Source organism: Notolepis coatsorum (assembly GCF_963971535.1).
Source record: "Notolepis coatsorum genome assembly, chromosome: 1".
Taxonomy (NCBI): Eukaryota; Metazoa; Chordata; class Actinopteri; order Aulopiformes; family Paralepididae; genus Notolepis; species Notolepis coatsorum.
In genome coordinates, this window is record NC_140165.1 from 319178858 (window position 1) to 319197867 (window position 19010).

General features: G+C 50.8%; 1 protein-coding gene across 2 annotated transcripts in view; it reads right to left on the minus strand.

Annotated features, from left to right (window-relative positions):
- LOC311235829 (E3 ubiquitin/ISG15 ligase TRIM25-like) overlaps positions 1 to 19010 on the minus strand; it is an 81110-nt gene that overhangs the window by 869 nt on the left and 61231 nt on the right. The window lies entirely within an intron of this gene.

Genomic DNA, 19010 nt, shown 5'->3' on the forward strand with positions numbered 1-19010 from the left:
TATATCACTACTCCTACAAAAGGTTTTGATTTGATTTTTATTTGTCTCGAACATAGAAACATAAAACAAGTTTAAAAAACAAAAAGGTAAATAGTCAAAGACTATTTCCATACAATAAGTGTTCGAGAAGGAACAGGGGGAAGTAAAACAACTTATCAAGCCCTGCCCCTTCCTTACAATATTTGACATTATAATTTAATAAAAATAATATAACAAATAATACAAAATAAAATAAAAGTACAGTTTTTTTATATATCCAAATGAAAAAAAATAATAGGGTCACATTACTGCTCAAGCTCCTCTCTTATTTGTGTCCATAAGTGCTTGTTTATAGCTACCTTTAAAGGGATGTATTTTACTATTTCTTTCACAATTTTGGGCACTTTTACACAATTCCTGTGAGTTTATGGAACACCTCTGTAATTTTTTATTTTTTTTAATTCATTGTTTTGTATTTCTAATCAAGTCCTCAAAAACAGCATTTTTCTTAAGCCGTTTTGAGCCTCTGGGCTCCAACCACTGTGTGGAGAGCGAGAGTCTCAGCAGCTGAGTCTCTCTGAACTGTGTGGAGAGTGAGAGTCTCAGCAGAGTCTCTCTGAACTGTGTGGAGAGTGAGAGTCTCAGCAGCTGAGTCTCTCTGAACTGTGTGGAGAGTGAGAGTCTCAGCAGAGTCTCTCTGAACTGTGTGGAGAGTGAGAGTCTCAGCAGCTGAGTCTCTCTGAACTGTGTGGAGAGTGAGAGTCTCAGCAGAGTCTCTCTGAACTGTGTGGAGAGTGAGAGTCTCAGCAGAGTCTCTCTGAACTGTGTGGAGAGTGAGAGTCTCAGCTGAATTTCTGAACTGTATGAAGAGTGAGAGTCTCAGCTGAGTCTCTCTGAACTGTGTGGAGAGTGAGTCTCAGAAGAGTCTCTGAACTGTGTGGAGAGTGAGAGTCTCAGCTGAGTCTCTCTGAACTGTGTGGAGAGTGAGAGTCTCAGCAGAGTCTCTCTGAACTGTGTGGAGAGTGAGAGTCTCAGCAGAGTCTCTCTGAACTGTGTGGAGAGTGAGAGTCTCAGCAGCTGAGTCTCTCTGAGCTGTGTAGAGAGTGAGAGTCTCAGCAGCTGAGTCTCTCTGAACTGTGTGGAGAGTGAGAGTCTCAGCTGAGTCTCTGAACTGTGTGGAGAGTGAGAGTCTCAGCTGAGTCTCTGAACTGTGTGGAGAGTGAGAGTCTCAGCAGAGTCTCTGAACTGTGTGGAGAGTGAGAGTCTCAGCTGAGTCTCTCTGAACTGTGTGGAGAGTGAGAGTCTCAGCTGAGTCTCTGAACTGTGTGGAGAGTGAGAGTCTCAGCAGAGTCTCTGAACTGTGTGGAGAGTGAGAGTCTCAGCAGCTGAGTCTCTCTGAACTGTGTGGAGAGTGAGAGTCTCAGCAGAGTCTCTCTGAACTGTGTGGAGAGTGAGAGTCTCAGCAGCTGAGTCTCTCTGAACTGTGTGGAGAGTGAGAGTCTCAGCAGAGTCTCTCTGAACTGTGTGGAGAGTGAGAGTCTCAGCAGAGTCTCTCTGAACTGTGTGGAGAGTGAGAGTCTCAGCTGAATCTCTGAACTGTATGAAGAGTGAGAGTCTCAGCTGAGTCTCTCTGAACTGTGTGGAGAGTGAGTCTCAGCAGAGTCTCTGAACTGTGTGGAGAGTGAGAGTCTCAGCTGAGTCTCTCTGAACTGTGTGGAGAGTGAGAGTCTCAGCAGAGTCTCTCTGAACTGTGTGGAGAGTGAGAGTCTCAGCAGAGTCTCTCTGAACTGTGTGGAGAGTGAGAGTCTCAGCAGCTGAGTCTCTCTGAGCTGTGTGGAGAGTGAGAGTCTCAGCAGCTGAGTCTCTCTGAACTGTGTGGAGAGTGAGAGTCTCAGCTGAGTCTCTGAACTGTGTGGAGAGTGAGAGTCTCAGCTGAGTCTCTGAACTGTGTGGAGTGAGAGTCTCAGCAGAGTCTCTGAACTGTGTGGAGAGTGAGAGTCTCAGCTGAGTCTCTCTGAACTGTGTGGAGAGTGAGAGTCTCAGCTGAGTCTCTGAACTGTGTGGAGAGTGAGAGTCTCAGCAGAGTCTCTGAACTGTGTGGAGAGTGAGAGTCTCAGCTGAGTCTCTCTGAACTGTGTGGAGAGTGAGAGTCTCAGCTGAGTCTCTCTGAACTGTGTGGAGAGTGAGAGTCTCAGCAGAGTCTCTCTGAACTGTGTGGAGAGTGTGAGTCTGAGCAGAGTCTCTGAACTGTGTGGAGAGTGAGAGTCTCAGCAGAGTCTCTCTGAACTGTGTGGAGAGTGAGAGTCTCAGCAGCTGAGTCTCTCTGAACTGTGTGGAGAGTGAGAGTCTCAGCTGAGTCTCTGAACTGTGTGGAGAGTGAGAGTCTCAGCAGAGTCTCTCTGAACTGTGTGGAGAGTGAGAGTCTCAGCAGAGTCTCTCTGAACTGTGTGGAGAGTGAGAGTCTCAGCAGAGTCTCTCTGAACTGTGTGGAGAGTGAGAGTCTCAGCAGCAGAGTCTCTCTGAACTGTGTGGAGAGTGAGAGTCTCAGCAGAGTCTCTCTGAACTGTGTGGAGAGTGAGAGTCTCAGCAGCTGAGTCTCTCTGAACTGTGTGGAGAGTGAGTCTCAGCTGAGTCTCTCTGAACTGTGTGGAGAGTGAGTCTCAGCAGAGTCTCTCTGAACTGTGTGGCGAGTGTGAGTCTCAGCAGAGTCTCTCTGAACTGTGTGGAGAGTGAGAGTCTCAGCTGAATCTCTGAACTGTGTGGAGAGTGTGAGTCTCAGCTGAGTCTCTGAACTGTGTGGAGAGTGTCAGTCTCAGCTGAGTCTCTGAACTGTGTGGAGAGTGAGAGTCTCAGCAGAGTCTCTCTGAACTGTGTGGAGAGTGAGAGTCTCAGCAGCTGAGTCTCTCTGAACTGTGTGGAGAGTGAGAGTCTCAGCAGCTGAGTCTCTCTGAACTGTGTGGAGAGTGAGAGTCTCAGCAGCTGAGTCTCTCTGAACTGTGTGGAGAGTGAGAGTCTCAGCAGCTGAGTCTCTCTGAACTGTGTGGAGAGTGAGAGTCTCAGCAGAGTCTCTCTGAACTGTGTGGAGAGTGTGAGTCTCAGCTGAGTCTCTGAACTGTGTGGAGAGTGAGAGTCTCAGCTGAGTCTCTCTGAACTGTGTGGAGAGTGAGTCTCAGCAGAGTCTCTCTGAACTGTGTGGAGAGTGAGAGTCTCAGCAGAGTCTCTGAACTGTGTGGAGAGTGAGAGTCTCAGCAGCAGAGTCTCTCTGAACTGTGTGGAGAGTGAGAGTCTCAGCTGAGTCTCTGAACTGTGTGGAGAGTGTGAGTCTCAGCAGCTGAGTCTCTCTGAACTGTGTGGAGAGTGAGAGTCTCAGCAGCTGAGTCTCTCTGAACTGTGTGGAGAGTGAGAGTCTCAGCAGCAGAGTCTCTCTGAACTGTGTGGAGAGTGAGAGTCTCAGCAGCTGAGTCTCTCTGAACTGTGTGGAAAGTGAGTCTCAGCAGAGTCTCTCTGAACTGTGTGGAGAGTGAGAGTCTCAGCAGCTGAGTCTCTCTGAACTGTGTGGAGAGTGAGAGTCTCAGCAGCTGAGTCTCTCTGAACTGTGTGGAGAGTGAGAGTCTCAGCAGAGTCTCTCTGAACTGTGTGGAGAGTGAGAGTCTCAGCAGAGTCTCTCTGAACTGTGTGGAGAGTGAGAATCTCAGCTGAGTCTCTCTGAACTGTGTGGAGAGTGAGAGTCTCAGCTGAGTCTCTGAACTGTGTGGAGAGTGAGAGTCTCAGCTGAGTCTCTCTGAACTGTGTGGAGAGTGTGAGTCTCAGCTGAGTCTCTGAACTGTGTGGAGAGTGAGAGTCTCAGCTGAGTCTCTCTGAACTGTGTGGAGAGTGAGAGTCTCAGCTGAGTCTCTGAACTGTGTGGAGAGTGAGAGTCTCAGCTGAGTCTCTCTGAACTGTGTGGAGAGTGTGAGTCTCAGCTGAGTCTCTGAACTGTGTGGAGAGTGAGAGTCTCAGCTGAGTCTCTCTGAACTGTGTGGAGAGTGAGAGTCTCAGCAGAGTCTCTGAACTGTGTGGAGAGTGAGAGTCTCAGCAGCAGAGTCTCTCTGAACTGTGTGGAGAGTGAGAGTCTCAGCTGAGTCTCTGAACTGTGTGGAGAGTGTGAGTCTCAGCAGCTGAGTGGAGAGTGAGAGTCTCAGCAGAGTCTCTCTGAACTGTGTGGAGAGTGAGAGTCTCAGCTGAGTCTCTGAACTGTGTGGAGAGTGAGAGTCTCAGCAGCTGAGTCTCTCTGAACTGTGTGGAGAGTGATAGTCTCAGCAGCAGAGTCTCTCTGAACTGTGTGGAGAGTGAGAGTCTCAGCAGCTGAGTCTCTCTGAACTGTGTGGAGAGTGAGAGTCTCAGCAGCTGAGTCTCTCTGAACTGTGTGGAGAGTGAGAGTCTCAGCAGAGTCTCTCTGAACTGTGTGGAGAGTGAGAGTCTCAGCTGAGTCTCTCTGAACTGTGTGGAGAGTGAGAGTCTCAGCAGAGTCTATCTGAACTGTGTGGAGAGTGAGAGTCTCAGCAGAGTCTCTCTGAACTGTGTGGAGAGTGAGAGTCTCAGCTGAGTCTCTGAACTGTGTGGAGAGTGAGAGTCTCAGCTGAGTCTCTCTGAACTGTGTGGAGAGTGTGAGTCTCAGCTGAGTCTCTGAACTGTGTGGAGAGTGAGAGTCTCAGCTGAGTCTCTCTGAACTGTGTGGAGAGTGAGAGTCTCAGCAGAGTCTCTGAACTGTGTGGAGAGTGAGAGTCTCAGCAGCAGAGTCTCTCTGAACTGTGTGGAGAGTGAGAGTCTCAGCTGAGTCTCTGAACTGTGTGGAGAGTGTGAGTCTCAGCAGCTGAGTCTCTCTGAAATGTGTGGAGAGTGAGAGTCTCAGCAGAGTCTCTCTGAACTGTGTGGAGAGTGAGAGTCTCAGCTGAGTCTCTGAACTGTGTGGAGAGTGAGAGTCTCAGCAGCTGAGTCTCTCTGAACTGTGTGGAGAGTGATAGTCTCAGCAGCAGAGTCTCTCTGAACTGTGTGGAGAGTGAGAGTCTCAGCAGCTGAGTCTCTCTGAACTGTGTGGAGAGTGAGAGTCTCAGCAGCTGAGTCTCTCTGAACTGTGTGGAGAGTGAGAGTCTCAGCAGAGTCTCTCTGAACTGTGTGGAGAGTGAGAGTCTCAGCTGAGTCTCTCTGAACTGTGTGGAGAGTGAGAGTCTCAGCAGAGTCTATCTGAACTGTGTGGAGAGTGAGAGTCTCAGCAGAGTCTCTCTGAACTGTGTGGAGAGTGAGAGTCTCAGCTGAGTCTCTGAACTGTGTGGAGTGAGAGTCTCAGCAGAGTCTCTGAACTGTGTGGAGAGTGAGAGTCTCAGCTGAGTCTCTCTGAACTGTGTGGAGAGTGAGAGTCTCAGCTGAGTCTCTGAACTGTGTGGAGAGTGAGAGTCTCAGCAGAGTCTCTGAACTGTGTGGAGAGTGAGAGTCTCAGCTGAGTCTCTCTGAACTGTGTGGAGAGTGAGAGTCTCAGCTGAGTCTCTCTGAACTGTGTGGAGAGTGAGAGTCTCAGCAGAGTCTCTCTGAACTGTGTGGAGAGTGTGAGTCTGAGCAGAGTCTCTGAACTGTGTGGAGAGTGAGAGTCTCAGCAGAGTCTCTCTGAACTGTGTGGAGAGTGAGAGTCTCAGCAGCTGAGTCTCTCTGAACTGTGTGGAGAGTGAGAGTCTCAGCTGAGTCTCTGAACTGTGTGGAGAGTGAGAGTCTCAGCAGAGTCTCTCTGAACTGTGTGGAGAGTGAGAGTCTCAGCAGAGTCTCTCTGAACTGTGTGGAGAGTGAGAGTCTCAGCAGAGTCTCTCTGAACTGTGTGGAGAGTGAGAGTCTCAGCAGCAGAGTCTCTCTGAACTGTGTGGAGAGTGAGAGTCTCAGCAGTGTCTCTCTGAACTGTGTGGAGAGTGAGAGTCTCAGCAGCTGAGTCTCTCTGAACTGTGTGGAGAGTGAGTCTCAGCTGAGTCTCTCTGAACTGTGTGGAGAGTGAGTCTCAGCAGAGTCTCTCTGAACTGTGTGGCGAGTGTGAGTCTCAGCAGAGTCTCTCTGAACTGTGTGGAGAGTGAGAGTCTCAGCTGAATCTCTGAACTGTGTGGAGAGTGTGAGTCTCAGCTGAGTCTCTGAACTGTGTGGAGAGTGTCAGTCTCAGCTGAGTCTCTGAACTGTGTGGAGAGTGAGAGTCTCAGCAGAGTCTCTCTGAACTGTGTGGAGAGTGAGAGTCTCAGCAGCTGAGTCTCTCTGAACTGTGTGGAGAGTGAGAGTCTCAGCAGCTGAGTCTCTCTGAACTGTGTGGAGAGTGAGAGTCTCAGCAGCTGAGTCTCTCTGAACTGTGTGGAGAGTGAGAGTCTCAGCAGCTGAGTCTCTCTGAACTGTGTGGAGAGTGAGAGTCTCAGCAGAGTCTCTCTGAACTGTGTGGAGAGTGTGAGTCTCAGCTGAGTCTCTGAACTGTGTGGAGAGTGAGAGTCTCAGCTGAGTCTCTCTGAACTGTGTGGAGAGTGAGTCTCAGCAGAGTCTCTCTGAACTGTGTGGAGAGTGAGAGTCTCAGCAGAGTCTCTGAACTGTGTGGAGAGTGAGAGTCTCAGCAGCAGAGTCTCTCTGAACTGTGTGGAGAGTGAGAGTCTCAGCTGAGTCTTTGAACTGTGTGGAGAGTGTGAGTCTCAGCAGCTGAGTCTCTCTGAACTGTGTGGAGAGTGAGAGTCTCAGCAGCTGAGTCTCTCTGAACTGTGTGGAGAGTGAGAGTCTCAGCAGCAGAGTCTCTCTGAACTGTGTGGAGAGTGAGAGTCTCAGCAGCTGAGTCTCTCTGAACTGTGTGGAAAGTGAGTCTCAGCAGAGTCTCTCTGAACTGTGTGGAGAGTGAGAGTCTCAGCAGCTGAGTCTCTCTGAACTGTGTGGAGAGTGAGAGTCTCAGCAGCTGAGTCTCTCTGAACTGTGTGGAGAGTGAGAGTCTCAGCAGAGTCTCTCTGAACTGTGTGGAGAGTGAGAGTCTCAGCAGAGTCTCTCTGAACTGTGTGGAGAGTGAGAATCTCAGCTGAGTCTCTCTGAACTGTGTGGAGAGTGAGAGTCTCAGCTGAGTCTCTGAACTGTGTGGAGAGTGAGAGTCTCAGCTGAGTCTCTCTGAACTGTGTGGAGAGTGTGAGTCTCAGCTGAGTCTCTGAACTGTGTGGAGAGTGAGAGTCTCAGCTGAGTCTCTCTGAACTGTGTGGAGAGTGAGAGTCTCAGCTGAGTCTCTGAACTGTGTGGAGAGTGAGAGTCTCAGCTGAGTCTCTCTGAACTGTGTGGAGAGTGTGAGTCTCAGCTGAGTCTCTGAACTGTGTGGAGAGTGAGAGTCTCAGCTGAGTCTCTCTGAACTGTGTGGAGAGTGAGAGTCTCAGCAGAGTCTCTGAACTGTGTGGAGAGTGAGAGTCTCAGCAGCAGAGTCTCTCTGAACTGTGTGGAGAGTGAGAGTCTCAGCTGAGTCTCTGAACTGTGTGGAGAGTGTGAGTCTCAGCAGCTGAGTCTCTCTGAAATGTGTGGAGAGTGAGAGTCTCAGCAGAGTCTCTCTGAACTGTGTGGAGAGTGAGAGTCTCAGCTGAGTCTCTGAACTGTGTGGAGAGTGAGAGTCTCAGCAGCTGAGTCTCTCTGAACTGTGTGGAGAGTGATAGTCTCAGCAGCAGAGTCTCTCTGAACTGTGTGGAGAGTGAGAGTCTCAGCAGCTGAGTCTCTCTGAACTGTGTGGAGAGTGAGAGTCTCAGCAGCTGAGTCTCTCTGAACTGTGTGGAGAGTGAGAGTCTCAGCAGAGTCTCTCTGAACTGTGTGGAGAGTGAGAGTCTCAGCTGAGTCTCTCTGAACTGTGTGGAGAGTGAGAGTCTCAGCAGAGTCTATCTGAACTGTGTGGAGAGTGAGAGTCTCAGCAGAGTCTCTCTGAACTGTGTGGAGAGTGAGAGTCTCAGCTGAGTCTCTGAACTGTGTGGAGAGTGAGAGTCTCAGCTGAGTCTCTCTGAACTGTGTGGAGAGTGTGAGTCTCAGCTGAGTCTCTCAACTGTGTGGAGAGTGAGAGTCTCAGCTGAGTCTCTCTGAACTGTGTGGAGAGTGAGAGTCTCAGCAGAGTCTCTGAACTGTGTGGAGAGTGAGAGTCTCAGCAGCAGAGTCTCTCTGAACTGTGTGGAGAGTGAGAGTCTCAGCTGAGTCTCTGAACTGTGTGGAGAGTGTGAGTCTCAGCAGCTGAGTCTCTCTGAAATGTGTGGAGAGTCAGAGTCTCAGCAGAGTCTCTCTGAACTGTGTGGAGAGTGAGAGTCTCAGCTGAGTCTCTGAACTGTGTGGAGAGTGAGAGTCTCAGCAGCTGAGTCTCTCTGAACTGTGTGGAGAGTGATAGTCTCAGCAGCAGAGTCTCTCTGAACTGTGTGGAGAGTGAGAGTCTCAGCAGCTGAGTCTCTCTGAACTGTGTGGAGAGTGAGAGTCTCAGCAGCTGAGTCTCTCTGAACTGTGTGGAGAGTGAGAGTCTCAGCAGAGTCTCTCTGAACTGTGTGGAGAGTGAGAGTCTCAGCTGAGTCTCTCTGAACTGTGTGGAGAGTGAGAGTCTCAGCAGAGTCTATCTGAACTGTGTTGAGAGTGAGAGTCTCAGCAGAGTCTCTCTGAACTGTGTGGAGAGTGTGAGTCTCAGCAGAGTCTCTCTGAACTGTGTGGAGAGTGAGAGTCACAGCTGAGTCTCTCTGAACTGTGTGGAGAGTGAGAGTCTCAGCTGAGTCTCTGAACTGTGTGGAGAGTGAGAGTCTCAGCTGAGTCTCTCTGAACTGTGTGGAGAGTGTGAGTCTCAGCTGAGTCTCTGAACTGTGTGGAGAGTGAGAGTCTCAGCTGAGTCTCTCTGAACTGTGTGGAGAGTGAGAGTCTCAGCAGAGTCTCTGAACTGTGTGGAGAGTGAGAGTCTCAGCAGCAGAGTCTCTCTGAACTGTGTGGAGAGTGAGAGTCTCAGCTGAGTCTCTGAACTGTGTGGAGAGTGTGAGTCTCAGCAGCTGAGTCTCTCTGAACTGTGTGGAGAGTGAGAGTCTCAGCTGAGTCTCTGAACTGTGTGGAGAGTGAGAGTCTCAGCTGAGTCTCTGAACTGTGTGGAGAGTCTCAGCAGCTGAGTCTCTCTGAACTGTGTGGAGAGTGAGAGTCTCAGCAGCTGAGTCTCTCTGAACTGTGTGGAGAGTGAGAGTCTCAGCAGCTGAGTCTCTCTGAACTGTGTGGAGAGTGAGAGTCTCAGCAGAGTCTCTGAACTGTGTGGAGAGTGAGAGTCTCAGCAGAGTCTCTCTGAACTGTGTGGAGAGTGAGAGTCTCAGCTGAGTCTCTGAACTGTGTGGAGAGTGAGAGTCTCAGCAGCTGAGTCTCTCTGAACTGTGTGGAGAGTGAGAGTCACAGCAGCAGAGTCTCTCTGAACTGTGTGGAGAGTGAGAGTCTCAGCAGCTGAGTCTCTCTGAACTGTGTGGAGAGTGAGAGTCTCAGCAGCTGAGTCTCTCTGAACTGTGTGGAGAGTGAGAGTCTCAGCAGCTGAGTCTCTCTGAACTGTGTGGAGAGTGAGAGTCTCAGCAGAGTCTCTCTGAACTGTGTGGAGAGTGAGAGTCTCAGCAGAGTCTCTGAACTGTGTGGAGAGTGTGAGTCTCAGTAGCTGAGTCTCTCTGAACTGTGTGGAGAGTGAGAGTCTCAGCTGAGTCTCTGAACTGTGTGGAGAGTGAGAGTCTCAGCAGCTGAGTCTCTCTGAACTGTGTGGAGAGTGAGAGTCACAGCAGCAGAGTCTCTCTGAACTGTGTGGAGTGTGAGAGTCTCAGCAGCTGAGTCTCTCTGAACTGTGTGGAGAGTGAGAGTCTCAGCAGCTGAGTCTCTCTGAACTGTGTGGAGAGTGAGAGTCTCAGCAGCTGAGTCTCTCTGAACTGTGTGGAGAGTGAGAGTCTCAGCAGAGTCTCTGAACTGTGTGGAGAGTGAGTCTCAGCAGAGTCTCTCTGAACTGTGTGGAGAGTGAGAGTCTCAGCTGAGTCTCTGAACTGTGTGGAGAGTGAGAGTCTCAGCAGCTGAGTCTCTCTGAACTGTGTGGAGAGTGAGAGTCACAGCAGCAGAGTCTCTCTGAACTGTGTGGAGAGTGAGAGTCTTAGCAGCTGAGTCTCTCTGAACTGTGTGGAGAGTGAGAGTCTCAGCAGCTGAGTCTCTCTGAACTGTGTGGAGAGTGAGAGTCTCAGCAGAGTCTCTCTGAACTGTGTGGAGAGTGAGAGTCTCAGCAGAGTCTCTGAACTGTGTGGAGAGTGAGAGTCTCAGCAGCAGAGTCTCTCTGAACTGTGTGGAGAGTGAGAGTCTCAGTAGCTGAGTCTCTCTGAACTGTGTGGAGAGTGAGAGTCTCAGCAGCTGAGTCTCTCTGAACTGTGTGGAGAGTGAGAGTCTCAGCAGCTGAGTCTCTCTGAACTGTGTGGAGAGTGAGAGTCTCAGCAGAGTCTCTCTGAACTGTGTGGAGAGTGAGAGTCTCAGCAGCTGAGTCTCTCTGAACTGTGTGGAGAGTGAGAGTCTCAGCAGAGTCTCTGAACTGTGTGGAGAGTGAGAGTCTCAGCAGAGTCTCTCTGAACTGTGTGGAGAGTGAGAGTCTCAGCTGAGTCTCTGAACTGTGTGGAGAGTGAGAGTCTCAGCAGCTGAGTCTCTCTGAACTGTGTGGAGAGTGAGAGTCTCAGCAGCTGAGTCTCTCTGAACTGTGTGGAGAGTGAGAGTCTCAGCAGAGTCTCTCTGAACTGTGTGGAGAGTGATAGTCTCAGCAGAGTCTCTGAACTGTGTGGAGAGTGTGATTCTCAGCTGAGTCTCTCTGAACTGTGTGGAGAGTGAGAGTCTCAGCAGCTGAGTCTCTCTGAACTGTGTGGAGAGTGAGAGTCTCAGCAGCTGAGTCTCTCTGAACTGTGTGGAGAGTGAGAGTCTCAGCTGAGTCTCTCTGAACTGTGTGGAGAGTGAGAGTCTCAGCAGCTGAGTCTCTCTGAACTGTGTGGAGAGTGAGAGTCTCAGCAGCTGAGTCTCTCTGAACTGTGTGGAGAGTGAGAGTCTCAGCTGAGTCTCTCTGAACTGTGTGGAGAGTGAGAGTCTCAGCAGAGTCTCTCTGAACTGTGTGGAGAGTGAGAGTCTCAGCTGAGTCTCTCTGAACTGTGTGGAGAGTGAGAGTCTCAGCAGAGTCTCTCTGAACTGTGTGGAGAGTGAGAATCTCAGCAGAGTCTCTCTGAACTGTGTGGAGAGTGAGAGTCTCAGCTGAGTCTCTGAACTGTGTGGAGAGTGAGAGTCTCAGCTGAATCTCTCTGAACTGTGTGGAGAGTGTTAGTCTCAGCTGAGTCTCTCTGAACTGTGTGGAGAGTGTGAGTCTCAGCAGAGTCTCTCTGAACTGTGTGGAGAGTGAGAGTCTAAGCAGAGTCTCTCTGAACTGTGTGGAGAGTGAGAGTCTCAGCAGAGTCTCTCTGAACTGTGTGGAGAGTGTGAGTCTCAGCTGAGTCTCTCTGAACTGTGTGGGGAGTGAGAGTCTCAGCTGAGTCTCTGAACTGTGTGGGGAGTGAGAGTCTCAGCAGCTGAGTCTCTCTGAACTGTGTAGAGAGTGAGAGTCTCAGCAGAGTCTCTCTGAACTGTGTGGAGAGTGAGAGTCTCAGCAGAGTCTCTCTGAACTGTGTGGAGAGTGAGAGTCTCAGCTGAGTCTCTCTGAACTGTGTGGAGAGTGAGAGTCTCAGCTGAGTCTCTCTGAACTGTGTGGAGAGTGAGAGTCTCAGCAGAGTCTCTCTGAACTGTGTGGAGAGTGAGAATCTCAGCAAAGTCTCTCTGAACTGTGTGGAGAGTGAGAGTCTCAGCTGAGTCTCTGAACTGTGTGGAGAGTGAGAGTCTCAGCTGAATCTCTCTGAACTGTGTGGAGAGTGTTAGTCTCAGCTGAGTCTCTCTGAACTGTGTGGAGAGTGTGAGTCTCAGCAGAGTCTCTCTGAACTGTGTGGAGAGTGAGAGTCTAAGCAGAGTCTCTCTGAACTGTGTGGAGAGTGAGAGTCTCAGCAGAGTCTCTCTGAACTGTGTGGAGAGTGTGAGTCTCAGCTGAGTCTCTCTGAACTGTGTGGAGAGTGAGAGTCTCAGCAGCTGAGTCTCTCTGAACTGTGTGGAGAGTGAGAGTCTCAGCAGCTGAGTCTCTCTGAACTGTGTGGAGAGTGAGAGTCTCAGCTGAGTCTCTCTGAACTGTGTGGAGAGTGAGAGTCTCAGCAGCTGAGTCTCTCTGAACTGTGTGGAGAGTGAGAGTCTCAGCAGCTGAGTCTCTCTGAACTGTGTGGAGAGTGAGAGTCTCAGCTGAGTCTCTCTGAACTGTGTGGAGAGTGAGAGTCTCAGCAGAGTCTCTCTGAACTGTGTGGAGAGTGAGAGTCTCAGCTGAGTCTCTCTGAACTGTGTGGAGAGTGAGAGTCTCAGCAGAGTCTCTCTGAACTGTGTGGAGAGTGAGAATCTCAGCAGAGTCTCTCTGAACTGTGTGGAGAGTGAGAGTCTCAGCTGAGTCTCTCTGAACTGTGTGGAGAGTGTGAGTCTCAGCTGAGTCTCTGAACTGTGTGGAGAGTGAGAGTCTCAGCTGAGTCTCTCTGAACTGTGTGGAGAGTGAGAGTCTCAGCAGAGTCTCTGAACTGTGTGGAGAGTGAGAGTCTCAGCAGCAGAGTCTCTCTGAACTGTGTGGAGAGTGAGAGTCTCAGCTGAGTCTCTGAACTGTGTGGAGAGTGTGAGTCTCAGCTGAGTCTCTGAACTGTGTGGAGAGTGTCAGTCTCAGCTGAGTCTCTGAACTGTGTGGAGAGTGAGAGTCTCAGCAGAGTCTCTCTGAACTGTGTGGAGAGTGAGAGTCTCAGCAGCTGAGTCTCTCTGAACTGTGTGGAGAGTGAGAGTCTCAGCAGCTGAGTCTCTCTGAACTGTGTGGAGAGTGAGAGTCTCAGCAGCTGAGTCTCTCTGAACTGTGTGGAGAGTGAGAGTCTCAGCAGCTGAGTCTCTCTGAACTGTGTGGAGAGTGAGAGTCTCAGCAGAGTCTCTCTGAACTGTGTGGAGAGTGTGAGTCTCAGCTGAGTCTCTGAACTGTGTGGAGAGTGAGAGTCTCAGCTGAGTCTCTCTGAACTGTGTGGAGAGTGAGTCTCAGCAGAGTCTCTCTGAACTGTGTGGAGAGTGAGAGTCTCAGCAGAGTCTCTGAACTGTGTGGAGAGTGAGAGTCTCAGCAGCAGAGTCTCTCTGAACTGTGTGGAGAGTGAGAGTCTCAGCTGAGTCTCTGAACTGTGTGGAGAGTGTGAGTCTCAGCAGCTGAGTCTCTCTGAACTGTGTGGAGAGTGAGAGTCTCAGCAGCTGAGTCTCTCTGAACTGTGTGGAGAGTGAGAGTCTCAGCAGCAGAGTCTCTCTGAACTGTGTGGAGAGTGAGAGTCTCAGCAGCTGAGTCTCTCTGAACTGTGTGGAAAGTGAGTCTCAGCAGAGTCTCTCTGAACTGTGTGGAGAGTGAGAGTCTCAGCAGCTGAGTCTCTCTGAACTGTGTGGAGAGTGAGAGTCTCAGCAGCTGAGTCTCTCTGAACTGTGTGGAGAGTGAGAGTCTCAGCAGAGTCTCTCTGAACTGTGTGGAGAGTGAGAGTCTCAGCAGAGTCTCTCTGAACTGTGTGGAGAGTGAGAATCTCAGCTGAGTCTCTCTGAACTGTGTGGAGAGTGAGAGTCTCAGCTGAGTCTCTGAACTGTGTGGAGAGTGAGAGTCTCAGCTGAGTCTCTCTGAACTGTGTGGAGAGTGTGAGTCTCAGCTGAGTCTCTGAACTGTGTGGAGAGTGAGAGTCTCAGCTGAGTCTCTCTGAACTGTGTGGAGAGTGAGAGTCTCAGCTGAGTCTCTGAACTGTGTGGAGAGTGAGAGTCTCAGCTGAGTCTCTCTGAACTGTGTGGAGAGTGTGAGTCTCAGCTGAGTCTCTGAACTGTGTGGAGAGTGAGAGTCTCAGCTGAGTCTCTCTGAACTGTGTGGAGAGTGAGAGTCTCAGCAGAGTCTCTGAACTGTGTGGAGAGTGAGAGTCTCAGCAGCAGAGTCTCTCTGAACTGTGTGGAGAGTGAGAGTCTCAGCTGAGTCTCTGAACTGTGTGGAGAGTGTGAGTCTCAGCAGCTGAGTCTCTCTGAAATGTGTGGAGAGTGAGAGTCTCAGCAGAGTCTCTCTGAACTGTGTGGAGAGTGAGAGTCTCAGCTGAGTCTCTGAACTGTGTGGAGAGTGAGAGTCTCAGCAGCTGAGTCTCTCTGAACTGTGTGGAGAGTGATAGTCTCAGCAGCAGAGTCTCTCTGAACTGTGTGGAGAGTGAGAGTCTCAGCAGCTGAGTCTCTCTGAACTGTGTGGAGAGTGAGAGTCTCAGCAGCTGAGTCTCTCTGAACTGTGTGGAGAGTGAGAGTCTCAGCAGAGTCTCTCTGAACTGTGTGGAGAGTGAGAGTCTCAGCTGAGTCTCTCTGAACTGTGTGGAGAGTGAGAGTCTCAGCAGAGTCTATCTGAACTGTGTGGAGAGTGAGAGTCTCAGCAGAGTCTCTCTGAACTGTGTGGAGAGTGAGAGTCTCAGCTGAGTCTCTGAACTGTGTGGAGAGTGAGAGTCTCAGCTGAGTCTCTCTGAACTGTGTGGAGAGTGTGAGTCTCAGCTGAGTCTCTGAACTGTGTGGAGAGTGAGAGTCTCAGCTGAGTCTCTCTGAACTGTGTGGAGAGTGAGAGTCTCAGCAGAGTCTCTGAACTGTGTGGAGAGTGAGAGTCTCAGCAGCAGAGTCTCTCTGAACTGTGTGGAGAGTGAGAGTCTCAGCTGAGTCTCTGAACTGTGTGGAGAGTGTGAGTCTCAGCAGCTGAGTCTCTCTGAAATGTGTGGAGAGTGAGAGTCTCAGCAGAGTCTCTCTGAACTGTGTGGAGAGTGAGAGTCTCAGCTGAGTCTCTGAACTGTGTGGAGAGTGAGAGTCTCAGCAGCTGAGTCTCTCTGAACTGTGTGGAGAGTGATAGTCTCAGCAGCAGAGTCTCTCTGAACTGTGTGGAGAGTGAGAGTCTCAGCAGCTGAGTCTCTCTGAACTGTGTGGAGAGTGAGAGTCTCAGCAGCTGAGTCTCTCTGAACTGTGTGGAGAGTGAGAGTCTCAGCAGAGTCTCTCTGAACTGTGTGGAGAGTGAGAGTCTCAGCTGAGTCTCTCTGAACTGTGTGGAGAGTGAGAGTCTCAGCAGAGTCTATCTGAACTGTGTGGAGAGTGAGAGTCTCAGCAGAGTCTCTCTGAACTGTGTGGAGAGTGAGAGTCTCAGCTGAGTCTCTGAACTGTGTGGAGTGAGAGTCTCAGCAGAGTCTCTGAACTGTGTGGAGAGTGAGAGTCTCAGCTGAGTCTCTCTGAACTGTGTGGAGAGTGAGAGTCTCAGCTGAGTCTCTGAACTGTGTGGAGAGTGAGAGTCTCAGCAGAGTCTCTGAACTGTGTGGAGAGTGAGAGTCTCAGCTGAGTCTCTCTGAACTGTGTGGAGAGTGAGAGTCTCAGCTGAGTCTCTCTGAACTGTGTGGAGAGTGAGAGTCTCAGCAGAGTCTCTCTGAACTGTGTGGAGAGTGTGAGTCTGAGCAGAGTCTCTGAACTGTGTGGAGAGTGAGAGTCTCAGCAGAGTCTCTCTGAACTGTGTGGAGAGTGAGAGTCTCAGCAGCTGAGTCTCTCTGAACTGTGTGGAGAGTGAGAGTCTCAGCTGAGTCTCTGAACTGTGTGGAGAGTGAGAGTCTCAGCAGAGTCTCTCTGAACTGTGTGGAGAGTGAGAGTCTCAGCAGAGTCTCTCTGAACTGTGTGGAGAGTGAGAGTCTCAGCAGAGTCTCTCTGAACTGTGTGGAGAGTGAGAGTCTCAGCAGCAGAGTCTCTCTGAACTGTGTGGAGAGTGAGAGTCTCAGCAGTGTCTCTCTGAACTGTGTGGAGAGTGAGAGTCTCAGCAGCTGAGTCTCTCTGAACTGTGTGGAGAGTGAGTCTCAGCTGAGTCTCTCTGAACTGTGTGGAGAGTGAGTCTCAGCAGAGTCTCTCTGAACTGTGTGGCGAGTGTGAGTCTCAGCAGAGTCTCTCTGAACTGTGTGGAGAGTGAGAGTCTCAGCTGAATCTCTGAACTGTGTGGAGAGTGTGAGTCTCAGCTGAGTCTCTGAACTGTGTGGAGAGTGTCAGTCTCAGCTGAGTCTCTGAACTGTGTGGAGAGTGAGAGTCTCAGCAGAGTCTCTCTGAACTGTGTGGAGAGTGAGAGTCTCAGCAGCTGAGTCTCTCTGAACTGTGTGGAGAGTGAGAGTCTCAGCAGCTGAGTCTCTCTGAACTGTGTGGAGAGTGAGAGTCTCAGCAGCTGAGTCTCTCTGAACTGTGTGGAGAGTGAGAGTCTCAGCAGCTGAGTCTCTCTGAACTGTGTGGAGAGTGAGAGTCTCAGCAGAGTCTCTCTGAACTGTGTGGAGAGTGTGAGTCTCAGCTGAGTCTCTGAACTGTGTGGAGAGTGAGAGTCTCAGCTGAGTCTCTCTGAACTGTGTGGAGAGTGAGTCTCAGCAGAGTCTCTCTGAACTGTGTGGAGAGTGAGAGTCTCAGCAGAGTCTCTGAACTGTGTGGAGAGTGAGAGTCTCAGCAGCAGAGTCTCTCTGAACTGTGTGGAGAGTGAGAGTCTCAGCTGAGTCTTTGAACTGTGTGGAGAGTGTGAGTCTCAGCAGCTGAGTCTCTCTGAACTGTGTGGAGAGTGAGAGTCTCAGCAGCTGAGTCTCTCTGAACTGTGTGGAGAGTGAGAGTCTCAGCAGCAGAGTCTCTCTGAACTGTGTGGAGAGTGAGAGTCTCAGCAGCTGAGTCTCTCTGAACTGTGTGGAAAGTGAGTCTCAGCAGAGTCTCTCTGAACTGTGTGGAGAGTGAGAGTCTCAGCAGCTGAGTCTCTCTGAACTGTGTGGAGAGTGAGAGTCTCAGCAGCTGAGTCTCTCTGAACTGTGTGGAGAGTGAGAGTCTCAGCAGAGTCTCTCTGAACTGTGTGGAGAGTGAGAGTCTCAGCAGAGTCTCTCTGAACTGTGTGGAGAGTGAGAATCTCAGCTGAGTCTCTCTGAACTGTGTGGAGAGTGAGAGTCTCAGCTGAGTCTCTGAACTGTGTGGAGAGTGAGAGTCTCAGCTGAGTCTCTCTGAACTGTGTGGAGAGTGTGAGTCTCAGCTGAGTCTCTGAACTGTGTGGAGAGTGAGAGTCTCAGCTGAGTCTCTCTGAACTGTGTGGAGAGTGAGAGTCTCAGCTGAGTCTCTGAACTGTGTGGAGAGTGAGAGTCTCAGCTGAGTCTCTCTGAACTGTGTGGAGAGTGTGAGTCTCAGCTGAGTCTCTGAACTGTGTGGAGAGTGAGAGTCTCAGCTGAGTCTCTCTGAACTGTGTGGAGAGTGAGAGTCTCAGCAGAGTCTCTGAACTGTGTGGAGAGTGAGAGTCTCAGCAGCAGAGTCTCTCTGAACTGTGTGGAGAGTGAGAGTCTCAGCTGAGTCTCTGAACTGTGTGGAGAGTGTGAGTCTCAGCAGCTGAGTCTCTCTGAAATGTGTGGAGAGTGAGAGTCTCAGCAGAGTCTCTCTGAACTGTGTGGAGAGTGAGAGTCTCAGCTGAGTCTCTGAACTGTGTGGAGAGTGAGAGTCTCAGCAGCTGAGTCTCTCTGAACTGTGTGGAGAGTGATAGTCTCAGCAGCAGAGTCTCTCTGAACTGTGTGGAGAGTGAGAGTCTCAGCAGCTGAGTCTCTCTGAACTGTGTGGAGAGTGAGAGTCTCAGCAGCTGAGTCTCTCTGAACTGTGTGGAGAGTGAGAGTCTCAGCAGAGTCTCTCTGAACTGTGTGGAGAGTGAGAGTCTCAGCTGAGTCTCTCTGAACTGTGTGGAGAGTGAGAGTCTCAGCAGAGTCTATCTGAACTGTGTGGAGAGTGAGAGTCTCAGCAGAGTCTCTCTGAACTGTGTGGAGAGTGAGAGTCTCAGCTGAGTCTCTGAACTGTGTGGAGAGTGAGAGTCTCAGCTGAGTCTCTCTGAACTGTGTGGAGAGTGTGAGTCTCAGCTGAGTCTCTCAACTGTGTGGAGAGTGAGAGTCTCAGCTGAGTCTCTCTGAACTGTGTGGAGAGTGAGAGTCTCAGCAGAGTCTCTGAACTGTGTGGAGAGTGAGAGTCTCAGCAGCAGAGTCTCTCTGAACTGTGTGGAGAGTGAGAGTCTCAGCTGAGTCTCTGAACTGTGTGGAGAGTGTGAGTCTCAGCAGCTGAGTCTCTCTGAAATGTGTGGAGAGTCAGAGTCTCAGCAGAGTCTCTCTGAACTGTGTGGAGAGTGAGAGTCTCAGCTGAGTCTCTGAACTGTGTGGAGAGTGAGAGTCTCAGCAGCTGAGTCTCTCTGAACTGTGTGGAGAGTGATAGTCTCAGCAGCAGAGTCTCTCTGAACTGTGTGGAGAGTGAGAGTCTCAGCAGCTGAGTCTCTCTGAACTGTGTGGAGAGTGAGAGTCTCAGCAGCTGAGTCTCTCTGAACTGTGTGGAGAGTGAGAGTCTCAGCAGAGTCTCTCTGAACTGTGTGGAGAGTGAGAGTCTCAGCTGAGTCTCTCTGAACTGTGTGGAGAGTGAGAGTCTCAGCAGAGTCTATCTGAACTGTGTTGAGAGTGAGAGTCTCAGCAGAGTCTCTCTGAACTGTGTGGAGAGTGTGAGTCTCAGCAGAGTCTCTCTGAACTGTGTGGAGAGTGAGAGTCACAGCTGAGTCTCTCTGAACTGTGTGGAGAGTGAGAGTCTCAGCTGAGTCTCTGAACTGTGTGGAGAGTGAGAGTCTCAGCTGAGTCTCTCTGAACTGTGTGGAGAGTGTGAGTCTCAGCTGAGTCTCTGAACTGTGTGGAGAGTGAGAGTCTCAGCTGAGTCTCTCTGAACTGTGTGGAGAGTGAGAGTCTCAGCAGAGTCTCTGAACTGTGTGGAGAGTGAGAGTCTCAGCAGCAGAGTCTCTCTGAACTGTGTGGAGAGTGAGAGTCTCAGCTGAGTCTCTGAACTGTGTGGAGAGTGTGAGTCTCAGCAGCTGAGTCTCTCTGAACTGTGTGGAGAGTGAGAGTCTCAGC